Source organism: Arachis ipaensis, chromosome B7 (genome assembly GCF_059453495.1).
Source record: "Arachis ipaensis isolate K30076 ecotype BB chromosome B7, ASM5945349v1, whole genome shotgun sequence".
NCBI classification, from domain to species: Eukaryota; Viridiplantae; Streptophyta; class Magnoliopsida; order Fabales; family Fabaceae; genus Arachis; species Arachis ipaensis.
The window spans coordinates 123,308,169-123,325,006 of record NC_142442.1 but is presented as its reverse complement, the minus strand read 5'-3'; the positions used below and the strand labels follow the sequence as shown (position 1 = coordinate 123,325,006).

At 38.5% G+C, this 16,838-nt stretch overlaps 1 non-coding gene across 1 annotated transcript; it reads right to left on the bottom strand.

The window, feature by feature from the left end:
* Positions 1-13,894: 13,894 nt before the first annotated feature.
* LOC148553975 (small nucleolar RNA R71) lies at positions 13,895-13,998 on the bottom strand. The gene has a single exon (XR_015892568.1). It is a non-coding gene; the product is annotated as a small nucleolar RNA R71 (small nucleolar RNA).
* Between the last annotated feature and the right edge of the window lie 2,840 nt (positions 13,999-16,838).

Genomic DNA, 16,838 nt, shown 5'->3' with positions numbered 1-16,838 from the left:
GAATCACGACGTGGTATCAAATCATAAGGAAGGATTCCACGTTAGATACAGTTTATTATGGAGAGCTTGTTTGTCGATGTTTTTTTTGGTAGCGCAAGCCACTGAAACATATGACAATGTCATAACTAAAGTCTCTAGAATGTCGAGAGATTTCAAATCTGTTTATGCCAAAGGACAGAGGGGTCTCTATATCCAAGCCATGCCTACTCAGTCTCAAATCCTAGACTCGAAAGTTGGGGTACCTCGTGGGAGCACGAATACTAATAACAGAAGGTGTTGTAGGAGGTGCCTTGGGGTCGGCCACGACTGAAGAAATTGTGTCGCCACAAAGGATGATGCCGACGATGAGGTTTGTTTCTCTTGGTGAATTTTCATGAGATTATGGTGCATTGACTTCTCTGCTTGTGTGCATTCATGACACTATCCTTGTTAGTGATTTGTTGATATTCGGTTTGCAATATTATTGTGAATTTCATTGTTGATATGGAGGGCGGGTATTATTCTGTAGGACGACAGACCCATCCATAGGCGAGTTCAGTCGTAGGGAAGAGGGCACAACGTACCTAGGTGGTTGAATGTAGATTGTTATGAAGACTTTGTTCAGTTAATTAGGGATAAAATGGTTTTGATGTTGGCCTCGAGATGCTGGAATCACCTAACGTGATGCATATAAGTAGTGTCATATGGTTATGCCTTGGTTGTGCCTTTTCATGGTTCTAATGCTAACATAGTGTGTGTTGGTATTAGGGTAGGTTATTGTATTGTGAATGTTGATTAATGTCCTGTTAAGAATGGACAGTGGACTAGGTTGAAAGAAAATTTTATTATTAGGTGTTCAACTAATTGACTCATAATTCATGCATTGGTTTCTTGAGATGATTGTGGAGATTAATGTTTGCATGTTGTTCGTCTGGGACATAGGGCTTCTGGTGGTCATGGCTGAGTATTGTTTAGTGTCACTTGCGAGCATGCATATGTTAGGGGAGCTTTTCGAGTTTCTTAATATAGACTAGGTTTAAATGACAGTGGAATGCATTTACATTATTAGAGGTTGATATGAGACATATATAACAACTCTGTTAGTGTTAGTTAAGTGAATATCCCTAAAATTAGCAAGTTTTTAATCTATTATGACAGCTCATCAAGTTAGTTAGTTTGTTACTCTCTCTCTAATCAACCACAGCCACACTTCTCACACCCCTCTTCTTTGTATAAATTGTAACTGCAAAACCCTAAAGCACTTTCTATTCATTTTTTAAATCAATAACAAAATTCATTCACTTTTAACTTTCTCCTAATTCTCTCTTTCAACTCTACTTTCAGTTTCAGTTCTTTCACATGGTATCAGAGCTTTGGTTCTAATCCATGGAGGGTTCCACATCTTCTACTGACCAACACTCTACCGTTCAAGCTTTACAGCTTCAGTCAACAACAACAACAATGGCTTCAATTGCCAATTTTTTAGTAACAATAAAGCTGGATGAAGACAACTTCAAGGCATGAAAATGCCAAGCACTAGCGTGCATCAAGGCAAATAGGTTGTAGAATCACATCGCCATGAGATTGTCAATTTCAAGAAAGTTCAACTCTAATCAAGATCAAGCGAAAAACAGAATCTCTCCAGAATTTGAAGAATGAGAATAACAAGATGAGTGCTTGATGGCATGGATGCTTTCCGCCATGATTGAAATCTTTGGTAATAAAGTGGTAGAATATGACTATGCGTTTGAGATCTGAAATGCTCTAGAAGATTACTTTGCAGTAAGACTCAAGTCAAGGATAAGGTCACCAAAAATGCAGCTGAAGACAATCAAGAAACACAGATCAATAATTTCTAAATACAGTGGCAAGATGAATAAGGTAATTAACTCACTTTTAGCTCATGGAGCCCCTCTTTCAAAAGAAAAATACTTCGAATGCGCTTTAGGAGGATTGGATGAAGGGTTTAGTGTGTTTATCACCATGATTAATGGAAGAATGGATCACATGACAGTCAGTGAATTTGAGTCACAGCTCTTAGCACAAGAGGAAGTGAATGATAGGTTTAGAAAAGTAGATCTAACCACGGCTCATGCGAACCTAGTGCACAAAGAATTAGATGCAAGAAAAGAAGCTGGTAAATACACAACACCATATTCATATGAGAACTACACAAGAGACTTATACAGAGGCCAAAGCAATAGAAGGAGTAGAGGCAGAAGCTTTAGAGGAGACGGATCGTGGTGGTAAGGGAACAAACATCAATATCAGCTTTGTGGAAGAATTGGTCATACTGTCTGGCAGTATTGATAGTATTCAGATACAAGGCCAATATGGAAAATTGATAAAGTTCAAGATTTCTCTGATGAAAAGGAAAAGAAAATTTGTGCTAATATTGCTGATAGTCCGAGGAAAGAAAAAGAATAGTAACAACTCAACAAAAGAAAAAGAAGAAGGGATTAGTAGCTGCATCAGTAGTAGTAGTAGTAGTACAATTCAGAAAGAAAAAAATAGTAACAGCTTAATAAAAAAAAGAAGAAAAATTTAGCATCTGTAATAGTGATAGACAACATACTAGCAGTTGTAATAGTAGTGGTCAAGATAGGAGTGCTTTGCACTGCACTTTTAGATCAAATAATAAAAGTTTTAGCTCAAAAGAAAAAATAAGTGTACCAGCACCAAGAGAAGTGCAAACAATAATGTTCAAATTCATCATCATCATGTCATTCCCAATATAAATAAAGTTGCTGCCAATATTGTCTCTTTTGTTTCTACTATCACTACTAATACTGTTGAGTCTAATGATGCTATTATCACAATATACCTGAAATCAGTAACAAGCCCTTAGGCAATCAAGAGCCAAATTCCAAATCTAACAACACAAGCACATTTGATCTCTAGCACCATAGGCTAGGCCACCCCTCACACAACATTACCAAAATTGTTCTCACCAAGAATCAAATCTCATTTTGTCAAGAACAAAGCAGCTCCAACACATATCGTGAACCATGCCTTATCAATAAAATCCACCAACTCCCTTTCTCAAAGTCACAAACCAAATATAACATAACCTTATAACTAGTGTATTTTGATTTTTGGGGGCTGCACCAACCATTAGCATGTCAGGCTTTAGGTATTATGTTTGCTTCATCAATGCCTTCAATAGATGCACCTTCACCTACCTCCTCCAAACCAAATCACAAACCTTCACAACTTTCTGTCAGTTTAAAACCATGATAGAGTCTAAAATAAACTATATAATTAAGCACTTTAAACAGATAACGGTGGAGAATACCTGTCTAAAGTGTTCACTCAATACCTTGGAGAACAAGAAATCCAGCATAGACTTGTCTGTGCTCACACAGCCCAACAGAATGGCTGTGTAGAAAGAAAACACAGACACCTAATAGAGACCTTACTAACACTACTGTCCCAAGCCAACCTCCCCATCTCTTTCTGGGATGAAGCTATATTGACCTCCACCTACCTCATAAATAAATTGTCCACCCCAGTTCCTAACCTCAAAACACCACTAGAAACTCTCTTCCATACCTCACCTGATTACAACTCCTTGAAGCCCTTTGGCTGCACCTATTATCCATGGCTAAGACCATATAATAGACACAAGTTCGACCACAAGTCCATCAAGTGCATCTTTATTGGTTATAGCTTTGACCATAGAGGCTACAAGTGCATATCTCCATCAGACAGAGTGTATATTACCTGACATGTTCTGTTTTGTGAACATGAATTCCCCTTTCCTCTCCTCTTCAGTGACCATCACACCACCCTCAATCTTGAAAAACCAAAAATCACACCACCTATACAATTCAACTAACATGCATTCATGATATTCCTTTCAATTTTACCAATTCCATGTCTAATTCATTGCCAACAACATTTGTTCATGTAACTAATGATGCATCTATTGATAATTCTGCTAATGTAATTGTTGAAAATGCAGAATCTTTCACAACTGTGCCTTTACATGTTGTCATTGAACCCAACATTTAGGTTGATCAACCCAATGGTGCCTCTCTTACTGCTCAAAACACTCATGCTCAAAATATCCATGCTATGCAAACTCGAAGCAAGAGTGAAATTTTTAAACCTAGAGTGTTTGCTACCACTCTAGTTGCTGAAAAAGACACCAAAAATAACCTTCCACACTCAATTGCTCAGGTAGTTGCAACCCACATTGGAGGGAGGCAATGAATAAGGAATACTCAACCCTCATGAAGAACCAAACCTGGAAGCTGGTTGATCCACCTGCTCATTCGGAGTCAATAGGCTGTCGATGGGTTTTTAAAGTAAAAAGGAACCCTGATAGAACTATTTAGAAGTATAAAGTTTGTGGCCAAAGAATTTCATCAGAGGTAAGGAGTTGACTACGACCAAATTTTCATCCCTGTAGTCAGACTTGCAACAATTAAAATCATACTTAGTGTGGCTCTTGCAAGAAGATGGAAAATTCACCGATTCAACTTTAACAACTCTTTCTTGAATGGGGATCTCTTTGAGAATGTCTAGATGTAGCAGCCTGAGGGATTTGTGTCACCCAACCTTCATCAAGTGTGAAAGCTTCAACGATCTCTCTATCGACTCAAGCAAAACCCTCGTGCTTGATTCACAAAATTGAGTTCTACTCTCCAACGTTTTGGTTTTTCTAGCACCAAATCCGATATCTACTCCCACTTCATCCATCTATATCCTCGTATATGTAGATGACATATTGGTTACTGACAATTCAGAAGGAGAAATCAAGAGCCTCATGGCCCAACTAAATGACACATTCTCACTAAAAGAACTTGGTGAGATGAATTATTTTCTTGGCATTAAAGTTACAAGGAGCTTGAATGCCACAGTCACTCTCAAACAAACCAAATACATCAAGGATCTACTGGAGAAAGCTGAGATAAGCAATGTAAAGTCAGTCCCCACTCCCATGGCTTCTTGACAAACCCTATTTTGCCGATTTATCTTGTATTGATTTTTGGGGATTTTATCACCTTTTACCCATATTTATTCAAGAAATAGCATGGTTTTGTATATTCTCCTTTAATTGTGCTTGAATGTGAAAACATGCTTTTTAGGACTCAAAATAGCTAAATTTAACTCACCTTGATTCTATTAGATGCCTTGATATGTTTGTTAAGTGATTTAAGGTTTAGGAGGCAAAGATTGGATCAAGGGAATGAAGAAAGAAAGCATGAAAAGTTGGAGAACTCATGAAGAAATGGAAGAACCGGAAAGCTGTCAAGCCGACCTCTTCGCACTTAATCGGCCATAACTTGAGCTACAGAGGTCCAAATGATGCGGTTCCAGTTGGGTTGGAAAGCTAACATCCGGGACTTCGAAACGATATAAGATTTGCTATGGTTGAACCGCTCATGATGATGCGTACGCGCATAGTACGTGCACGCGCCGTTGCTACCACCTGGTTCACTTAAAGCAAAACGTGGCCAGCGAATTCTGAAGCCTTGTGGGCCCAATCCAACTCATTTCTGATGCTATTTAAGTCAAGGATTGAAGGGGGAATGGATATACTTACATACTTTTACATACTTTTCATACTTTAGATGTTAGTTACCAATTAGTTTAGTTTAGCTTTGTAGTTAGTTTCTAGAGAGAGAAGCTCTCACTTCTCTCTAGAATTAGGATTAGGTTTAGTTCAATAATCTTAGATCTAGGTTTTAATCTTTGCTTTCTTCTACTTCTACCTTTCAATTCTTTGTTGTTACATTGCAATTTCCTTTATGTTGTTCTTATGTTTTGTTGTAGACCTACTATTGTTCATTCCATTTTCTTTCAATTCAATAAGAGGTAATTCATGTAGATCTTGTTTCCTTTAATTGTTGTTAATTCTTTACATTTGATTGTAGTTAGAATTAATTCTTGTGATTGATTTACTATGTTTTCCTTTTGTGCCTTCCAAGTGTTTGATGAAATGCTTGGTTGGATTTTAGAGTAGAGTTTTATGTTCTTGGCTTGGAAAGGTAACTTAGGAACTCTTGAGTTATTAATGTCCAAGTAATTGATGATTGGGATCCATTAACTCTAGTTCTCACTAATTGAATTAGTGGAGAGTTAGGACTTATGGAGTAGGATTGATATAGCTCATTTGACTTTCCTTTACTACTAGTTAGAGGATGATTTAATGAGATTAATCCTTGCCAATTCTCATATTGTGGTTAGTGATTAGGATAGAGATCCTTGACCACCAACCCTTGCCAAGACCTTTTTAGTTGTTAGTTTATTTTCATTGTCATTTACATTTCATGTCTCTTATCCCAAAACCCCAAAATACAATCCATAACCAATAACAAGACACTTCATTGTAATTCCTAGGGAGAACGACCCGAGGTTTAAATACTTCAGTTTATAGAATTTAGGGGTTTGTTACTTGTGACAAACAAATTTTTGTATGAAAGGATTATTGTTGGTTTAGAAGCTATACTTTACAACGAGATTTCAATTGTGAATTCTAAACCGTCGAAAATCCAATCGTCACTTCTTCTCTCAAACTTTTAGTCTTGGGTGATGAAGTCTTCTCCAATCCTACACTGTACACAAATCTATGGTTGGTGGCTTGCAATATGCCACTATTACTCGACCAGAAATCTCCTTTTCAGTAAAAAAGGTAGCACAGTTTCTTCACAATCCCCTCAACTCTCATTAGAAAGCTGTAATATGGATCCTCAGGTACCTGGCAGGGACAACACATCATGGCTTAAGGTTTAGTAAGTGCACAAACTTTAGAATTTATAGTTTCTGTAACTCAGATTGGGCTAGTGACATTGATGACAGAAATTCAACCAATGGATATGGAATCTATCTTGGCCCAAATCTGGTGTCTTGGGCAAGTCGTAAGCAGGCTGCAGCATCCAGGAGTAGCACTGAAGCAGAGTTTTGAGATATCTCTGATGCTAAGATTTTATAGTTGGTCGCTATATTAATCCTTAACAACCGATTTATTGACTACTATCTTAGCGGACAACTATTTATCAACATATTTTTAAGTCGGTTGTTAATTCGGTCGCTAAATTATAAAATAGCAACTAATTTAGCGACCGAATGCTTTAAAACTAGTATTTTATAGTTTGTCACTAAATAAATCACTATCTTAACACTTAGCAACCGATTTAACGACTAACTTCTTAGTGACCGATTTAACGACCAACCACCATTAAGCTTGTTTTTATATTGGTCGAAAATTCTGTCGCTAAATTAAATATAACGACCAATTTAGCCATCAATATATCCTAAAAGCTTGTTTTTTGTTTTAGTTGCTAATTCGGTTGCTAATTGAAATTTAGCGACTGATTTTTTTTTAAATCCTAGAAAAATTTGATTGACCGTCACTAATAGTAATCGATTGATTTTGTTGGTCGCTAAAATCGGTCACTATTTTAAAATTTTCTTGTAGTGTCTCGCATCAGTTTTAAATATATATTATTTATTCACTGAATTGCAAATCTCATTCTCTTTCCTTTTTATATTTTTTAGATACAGATATTAATTCGATCGAGTGCTAATCTTTTAATTCCTAAATATATATAAGCTATTTGGTGACTCCTTAACTTTCAAGAACCATGAAATATGTATTGTAATTTTTGAATCTCTTAACTCTACTTATGTTCCATATATCACACACAAAATCCACTATATTTATTTAATAATAAAATTAGTATATATATATTGAATCTCTTAACTCTACTTATGTTCCATATATCACATACAAAATCCACTATATTGATTTAATAATAAAATTAGTATATATATATATAAAATAAAGTTAGCTTGAACTACATATTTTGAAAAGAATTATTAGGCTTGCTAGGAAATCCATTTTTTTTGTGTAGGTCACTATTTAAATTGGGTTGTGACAAATATTTATTCAATATTAAGTTTTAAATACTAAATTCTAAATCATCAATCATAAATTTTAAATTTTAGTAGTATAAAAATAAATTGGTGTTATGTTATTGGTTATTGTATATATATGAATATTGTGAATAGCTTGATTTTTGGATTGCTTGTTAGTTTTGCTTGTTCTAGGACTTTGTTTCATTATTTCTTGTTAGCTTTTGTTTCTTATTTTTACTTTTACTATGAATTATCACTTTGGCTATGAGTGTGATTACAACTATGTTGTAGGAAATGGGAACTTCAATGAAGATGGGCATCAAGGATGGGATGACCAAAGGTGGGTGGAGCCATATGCATATGATCAATCTTCATGGCAACAACCTCCACTAATGCACTATGAAGAAGAGCCATTCTATGATGCATACCAACCCAATGGCTATGGTGAATCTCCTTGTGACTTTCAAGAACCACCACCATATGCCTATGAGTCATATCCTCAACATGAACCTCAACCACACTCACAAGCCTATTTTCACCAAATACCTCCATATGACCCTAATTCTTATCCACCATACCAACCACCTTATGAGCCATATGAACCGTACATGGAACCACCACCATTCCAACATCAATATTTTCAAGAGCCACCTCCTCCACATTATTACCAAGATGAACCACCTCCAATATATGAAAATTTCCAACCACAAGATGAATACTACTTTCCACCACAACCTCCCATGGAAGAATATTCATGTCCATCAATCCAAGAGCCATATGATCCTAATCATATTATCCAAGAGGAACAAGAGTCAAGGGATCGTCTCAAGGAAGCATTGGATCAATTTCAAGCAACCATGAAGTGTGTTGTGCAACAAGTGGAAAGAGTGGAAATTATTGAACCACCACAACTCTAACAAGAAGAACCACCTTCCTACTATGAACCCTTCCCCCAAATTGATGAACCCTTCCATCCACCCCAACCTCCAATGGATGACATCCTTGATGTTCTTGTTCAAGGACAAGAGGAAATGAAAAGAGATGTGCAACAATTCACGGCCGCCTTGGATGAGGTGGTAAACCGGTTAGCATCCCAATGCTTGAACTCTCAAGGAACTCCCATGGCTACATGTGGGGAATCAAATGAAGAGCATAACATAAAAGAGAGATTGGTGGAGAATGAGGGAAGTTGCTTTGTATTGGAACAATTGGAGGAAGCTATGATTATTGAAGAAAGGGAAGAATTGGTTGAAGACTTAGGAGATGCGGAGCCTCCATGGGAATCTAGAATTGAAGAAAACCCCTCCAAGATGATTGAAATTGATGCTAGGAAGGAAAGTGCACACCTTCCAAGACATATTCCATATGAAGATTTGGATGGGATAGAGCAAGGAGTGAGTTCCCTTGGTGATGAAGATCAAGCATCAAACCTTAGTGGTGAAGAATCCTTTGAGCATGAAGAACCTTCTCCCAACAAGATGGAAAGCAATGTGGAGGTAAATTTTTCTTACCCTCCCATTTATGACTTGAGTAGGAGAAAAGGTTTATATAAAATTGTTGAACAAAGGATTATAATTGAGAAGTCTTGTGAAGAGGTGGAAATCCTTAGAAAAAGGAGGATGGGAATTGAATACGCTTTATCAAAACTCTTGGAATTGTCTTTGCCTAGGTTACCATCTACTCCTTCATTTGAGTGGGTGAAATTTGTTTCTATTAGCTTTATTGTCCCACTTGAGTATGGCTTGCTTGAAACGGATGGTCAACTTAGGATCCTTTGTGGGATGAAGCGTAAGCGAAAGAGGTTTTGTGGTTGGCGTTGCAAATCAAGGCTCATTTTGGTTGATACTTCAAGAGTTGAATACAAAGGTGGGAATAGTGCTCAAATAGATAGGTCTAGGAGGATTGTTAGGCATTTCATAGAGAATTCATCTTGTTCACCACCCAGATGGATTAATAATGATGATCAACTTCAAGACGGGTGTGAAAACAAAGTGTGGGATCCCGGATTACAAGAAGAGGATCAACTTTGGGAGCCCCAAGCTTGTGTAGAACTCCATCAAGACTTGGCTCAATCCATGAAGAATCTTGGGGCACAATGGAGAACCAAGCATTGGTGGGAGTTCCAAGATGAATACAAGCACAAGCCACCTTGATGAGGAGCTCCCCATAAGTCCAACTTAAGGACAATAAACAAAAGTGCTAGGTGGGAGACAACCCACCATGGTAAAATCCTTTCATTTTCTCTTTTGTATATATTGGTAGAATTAGCTTAATTTCATGTTTGTTTAGTTAGTTGAGTATGTTTGGTAGTTTAAGTATGTTAAATAAGGTTTTATGGTGTTTTGGTAGCTGTTTGGAGGTTTGGAATGCTTGGATTGGTGCAAAAACATAGAAAAAAATTTTGAAAAATAGAGCACCATCCACGCGTACGCGTACTGACAAACCCCAATTTGACGGTTTGTTTTGCATTGAATTTAGAGTATTTTGATAACCTTTTGTCACATTTAGCCTAAGAATTAGCATGGTTTTGTTATCTCTTCCATAATTGTGCTTAAGTGTAAAAACATGCTTTTTAAGCCTTATTTTGATGAATTCTAGTTTCTGTTTGATTCCATAAGATGCCTTGATGTGTTTGCTAGTAACCTCAGGTTGAAATGGGCTAGGCATGAATCAAAGGAAGCAAGGAAGAAAGCATGCAAGTGGAGAGAAGCACAAAAAGTCAAAGAAGCAAAGTCAGCCGTGCACGCGTACGCGCACAAGGCGCTCGCGCGCACTGATGCCAAGGCATCTTAGGCTAGTTTCACTAGCATTTTCCTGTTAGTTTTAGTTGTTTTATGCATTTTCTTGAGCTTAAAGTAACCAAAAATGGTTAAATGAAGAACAAAGCAATGAACCATCCAAACAATATGATTTTGATGCAAATTCCATGAGTTTTAGTTATATTACTTGAATGCTATGAATGGAAGATTTCTCATGAAATTTTGCAAGACTTTGATGCATTTGTTTGGATGATTTCAGGGAAGAAGAGGCTAAGCAAGGAAGCAACAAAATCAATAAAGGAAGCTTGAATATCACATGTGGAGTTTAAGTTCCAGTTTAAGCCTAAACTGGAGCTTAAACGCCAGAATCATGAAGGCTAAGGAATGCTGGAATTGAAGTTTAACCTCCAGTTTAACCTTAAACTGGAGGTTAAACGCCAGAATGAAAAGTCTCACCAAAGAAGCATTCCACGTTTAACCTCCAGTTTGACCTCAAACTGGAGGTTAAACGCCAGAATGATAATGCCACTCAGGAAGGAGTTCCACGTTTAACCTCCAGTTTGACCTCAAACTGGAGGTTAAACGCCAGAATAGGAAAAGCACCAGGGAGCCATTTCCACGTTTAAGCTCCAGTTTGACCTCAAACTGGAGCTTAAACGTGTTCGACCAAGAACTCTCCTCCAGGGTTGCTCTCTCCATTCCCACGTTTAAGCTCCAGTTTGACCTCAAACTGGAGCTTAAACGTGTTCGACACCTCCAGGGCTACTCTTCTAAGCTTCCACGTTTAACCTCCAGTTTAACCTTAAACTGGAGGTTAAACGTGTTCGACCTCCAGGATGCCTCCTTCCATTTCCACGTTTAACCTCCAGTTTAACCTTAAACTGGAGGTTAAACGTGTTCGACCTCCAGGGCTGCCCTTCCTATATCCACGTTTAAGCTTCAGTTTAACCTTAAACTGAAGCTTAAACGTGTTCGACTACATGACTCTCCAGGGTTGCCTTCTTCCATTTCCACGTTTAAGCTTCAGTTTAACCTTAAACTGAAGCTTAAACGTGCTTCTACAAAAGGCCTCACTGGAAGTGTCTGGCGTTTAAGTTGCAGTTTAAGCTTAAACTGCAACTTAAACGCCACTCTTGGAAAAGGTTTCTGGACCAAAAATATTGTGGTTTAAGTTAGTATTTGAGCACAATCATTAACTTAAACTTATTCTGGTATGAAACCCAATTGAATATCATGGTTTATGGGATTGGGCCTGAAGGATTGATGAGTTTGAAATCTCAATGTATTGAGTCATGTGTCATTATTTGATTATCACTAAGTTGGCTCAATGAATGTTACAGAATTTGGATCAACAACCTCATCAAGATTATGGATCATAAACCCAAGGCAAAAGGAAAGCATGGAGAGGCCTCAAAGCCCAAGAAACACAACAGAAGCTCAATATAGAAAGTGTATAAATAGGATAGAATTTAAGTTAGAAAGGACCCCTTTTACTTTGACCTTCACTTTTAGCTAGTTTTCATATCTTTGTAATTGAATTCAGAGCTATGACTCACTAAACCCCCTTTCATTGGGTTAGGGAGCTCTATTGTAATTCAATGAATCAATAATAGTTTATCTTCTTCTTCAATCTTTTCTCTTGAATTTTGTTAGAAAGCTTCTCGATCTAATTCCATTGGGTAGTTGTCTTGGGAAAGAAACTACCCATAATTGGAATCCTTCGGAACCTTGGGAAAGGAATGGAGGATTCATGCTAGAGAAGCTTTCTCACAGTGAATTGGATTGGGGTTTGGATGGATATTGTGACATGTAATCCTACCAAATTGTGGTTCATGAAACTGTGTGGTATAATCAGTGATCGAGCATCATCTCTTCTTATGAACACTTAAACCAAGGGATTGGGAATTTGTTCATTTTTAGAGAGTATTGGTGAGCCAAGGGATTGGGATCCAATCATATAAGATTGCCAAGCAAAATTCAATGAACGCATTGCTTGAGGAAGAGATAAACATGTTTTGATTCGGAGATCTCAATATCTCCTATAACCCAATGAATCCCCCAATTCTGATTTCCATCTTCTCTTTACATTCTGCAACTCAATTCATGCAATCAACCCCCATTCCCTTTTTAATTTCAGCAATTTAGTTTCTGCTCTTTAATTCATGCAATTTAAGATTCCGCCATTTAATTTTCTTGTCATTTACTTTTCCCGCCAATTTTACATTCCGCAATTCTCATCTCAATTTTGATTCCGCTCAACTAGAACACACTTCTAATCCGAATTGCTCACTCAACCAATCCTTGTGGGATTCGACCTCACTCTATTGTGAGTTTTTACTTGACGATAACCGGTGCACTTGCCGGAAGGAATTTTGCCGATCGTGCAACTTCCTAAATCGTAGCATAACTAGTTTATGCGCATCAAGTTTATGGCGCCGTTGCTGGGGATTGGTTTTCGATTGACAATTCTCAAATTGGAAGTTAACTAGATTGAGCAATTTCTCTTGCTTTGTTAATTCTGTTCAAGTTACTTGTCGAATTTTAATTTTTGCACTCGGTTACATGCTTTCTTTCTTTATGCCTTTAAATTCAAGCAACTAACTCACTGACTCACTAACTGTTTGAATTAATTCCTCAATTGCTCTAACCATACTCTTCCATTAACCAAGAGTATTTCACTTGTTTGTACCTTGCTGTGTTCTTGTATGACAGGTAGGAGAGGAGAGACATCAACTCCTCCATATACCGAACCAGAGAGGACCCTTCATAGACTGAGAAGGGAAGCAAGAGGGAAGAGAGTAGTGGGAGAAGAGGAATCTGAAGGAGAATCTGAGGACAATTTTGAGGAAGCTTTAGATCTCAACATGGATAGAGAAGTTCACAACCATGAGAGAGCTGATGGAAACAATGCCATTCCTGAGAGGAGGGTTCTTAGTTCATACATAAACCCAACCTCTGGGAATTGTGGTAGTAGCATCCAGAAACCACCCATTCAGGCCAACAATTTTGAGCTCAAGCCACAGCTAATATCACTTGTGGAGAATCATTGTTCATTTGGTGGGAGTGCTAATGAAGACCCAAACCAACATCTCACAAAATTCCTGAGAATTTGTGACACTGTGAAGTCCAATGGAGTCCAGGAAGATGCCTATAAACTGCTTTTGTTCCCATTTTCACTTAGGGACAAAGCAGCTAAGTGGCTGGAATCATTCCCAAGGGGGAGTCTAACAACATGGGATGAGGTGGAAAGCAAGTTTCTGGCACGTTTCTACCCCCCACAAAAGGTCAATAGGCTTCGATCTGAGGTTCAAACTTTTAGACAACAAGATGGTGAAACTCTCTACGAGGCATGGGAGAGATTCAAGGACTTGACAAGGAAATGCCCACCAGACATGTTCCATGATTGGGTGCAATTGCATATCTTCTATGATGGACTCTCTTATGAATCAAGGAAGGCTGTAGACCATTCATCAGGAGGTTCATTGAACAGGAAAAAGACTGTGGAAGAGGCCATTGAAGTGATTGAGACAGTGGCTGAGAATGAGTACTACTATGCATCAGAAAGGCACAACACTAAGGGAGTCATGGAGCTGAACCATGTTGATACAATTCTAGCCCAAAACAAGGTGTTTGCCAAGCAACTAGCAGAGCTTACCAGGCAATTAGAAACAAAGCAAGTGGCTGCAATACACACACAAGATCAAGAGGAAGTAAGCATTGAAGGAGGTGATTGGGAAGAGGCCAACTATGTGGGAAACCAACAAAGGCAATCATATGATCCACATTCCAACACTTACAACCCAGGCTGGAGAAACCACCCAAACTTTGGGTGGGGGAACCAACAAACCCAACCACAAAACCACAAACCTTACAACCACAACCAACATAACAATTCCACATACCAAAACTCCAACCAAAGATCATACCAAGCCACACAAAACACTTACCCCCAACCATCATATCATGGCCAAAATAATCAACCTACCCAACCTAATCAGAACCAACAATTTCAAGATCAATTAAACCGGATAGAAGGAATGCTTGCAACCATGAGCCAAGACATAACCGAATTGAAAGCTTTTAAGGAAGAAGTAAATTCTAACTTGCAAAACCAAGGAGCTGCCATCCAGAAGCTAGAAAATCAAATTTCGTATTTGACTAAGCAAGCCCCTGGGACAAGCGGTTCTCATGCTGCCAAGGCTATTGCAAGGGAAGAATGTAAGGCCATAACCCTCAGAAGTGGAAAGAATCTAAAGGAGATCTCAAAGGAAACCACAGAGGATGAAGCAAAGGAAAATGTGAAAGACAAAGAACAAGGACAATCTTTTACACCGTCTGCAACAAAAGAAAAAGAAAAAGAGGTCCTGAAGCCTTACACACCTAAAGCACCTTATCCTCAACGTTTGATGAAAAGTGAAAAGGATGGCCAATTCTTCAGGTTCTTGGAGATTTTCAAGAAGCTTCAAATCAACATTCCCTTTGCTGAGGCAATAGAGCAAATGCCACTCTATGCAAAATTCTTAAAAGAATTAATGACCAAGAAGAGAAGCTGGAGAAATGAGGAAACTGTGTTGTTAACTGAAGAATGCAGTGCCATCATTCAGCACAAATTGCCTCAGAAATTGAAGGACCCAGGCAGTTTCCAAATCCCCTGCATCATAGGAGAAGTCATGGTGGAGAAGGCCTTGTGTGACTTAGGGGCCAGCATCAATTTGATGTCGCTAACAATGATGAGAAGAATGAAGATTGAGGAAGCCAAACCAACAAGAATGGCCCTCCAATTGGCAGATCGAACTTTTAAATTCCCTCATGGGATAGTTGAAGATTTGTTGGTGAAAGTGGGAGAATTTATATTTCCTGCTGATTTTGTGGTGTTAGATATGGAGGAAGAAGCCAAAGCTTCAATAATTCTGGGAAGACCCTTCCTAGCTACTGCTGGAGCCATCATAGATGTACAAAAGGGTGAACTCACTCTTAGACTACATGATGAGAAATTGGTGTTTAATGTATTCAAGGCAATGAGCTATCCATCAGAATCACTAAGGGAATGCATGAGGGTTGATGTAGTGGACATTGCAGTACAAGAAACTTTTGAGGAAACAATAAAGGAAGTGGCAGAGGAGGAGTTCACCAAGGATACTGAAGTTAGTGATATCAAGGGTGCTGACACAACCATGCTAAGCATGCCAGAGAGAGTGAAAGAAGAAAAGGAAGCACCAAAACCTGAGCTCAAAGCATTGCCCCCTAATCTCAAATATGCATACTTGGGTAGTGATGAGAGTCACCCTGTTATCATTAGCTCTGCCCTTAGCCAAGAACAGGAAGAAGAATTGATCAAGGTGCTGCAAACTCATCAAGATGCCATTGGATGGACCCTAGCTGATTTGAAGGGGATAAGTTCATCCATATGCATGCATAAAATCTTGTTAGAAGAGGATGCTAGACCCTCCATTCAAGCTCAGAGAAGATTGAATCCCGTCATGAAAGAAGTGGTACAAAAGGAAGTCAGGAAGTTATGGCAGGCAGGGGTAATCTACCCCATTTCTGATAGCCCATGGGTTAGTCCCATCCATGTAGTTCCCAAGAAAGGTGGCATAACTGTGGTGCCAAATGAGAAGAACGAACTCATACCCACAAGAACCGTCACTGGGTGGAGGATGTGCATAGACTACAGGAAGCTCAATGAAGCCACCAGAAAGGATCATTTCCCACTCCCATTCATGGATCAGATGCTTGAAAGGCTTGCCGGACATGCTTACTATTGCTTCTTGGATGGATATTCAGGCTACAACCAAATAGTAGTTGATCCTAGTGATCAAGAGAAAACATCATTTGTTTGTCCATATGGAGTTTTTGCTTATAGACGCATGCCCTTTGGATTGTGCAATGCACCTGCCACTTTCCAAAGATGCATGCTGTCCATCTTTTCGGACATGATTGAAAAATTTATTGAGGTCTTCATGGACGATTTTTCTGTGTTTGGAGATTCTTTTCCCAGCTGCCTACACCACCTTGCCTTGGTGCTTAAGAGGTGCCAAGAGACTAACCTAGTATTAAACTGGGAAAAGTGTCATTTCATGGTCACAGAAGGAATAGTCCTTGGCCACAAAATCTCTAATAGAGGCATGGAGGTGGACAGAGCTAAGGTGGAAATCATTGAAAAACTACCTCCACCAAGTAATGTCAAGGCAGTTAGGAGTTTTTTGGGACACGCTGGTTTTTACAGAAGGTTTA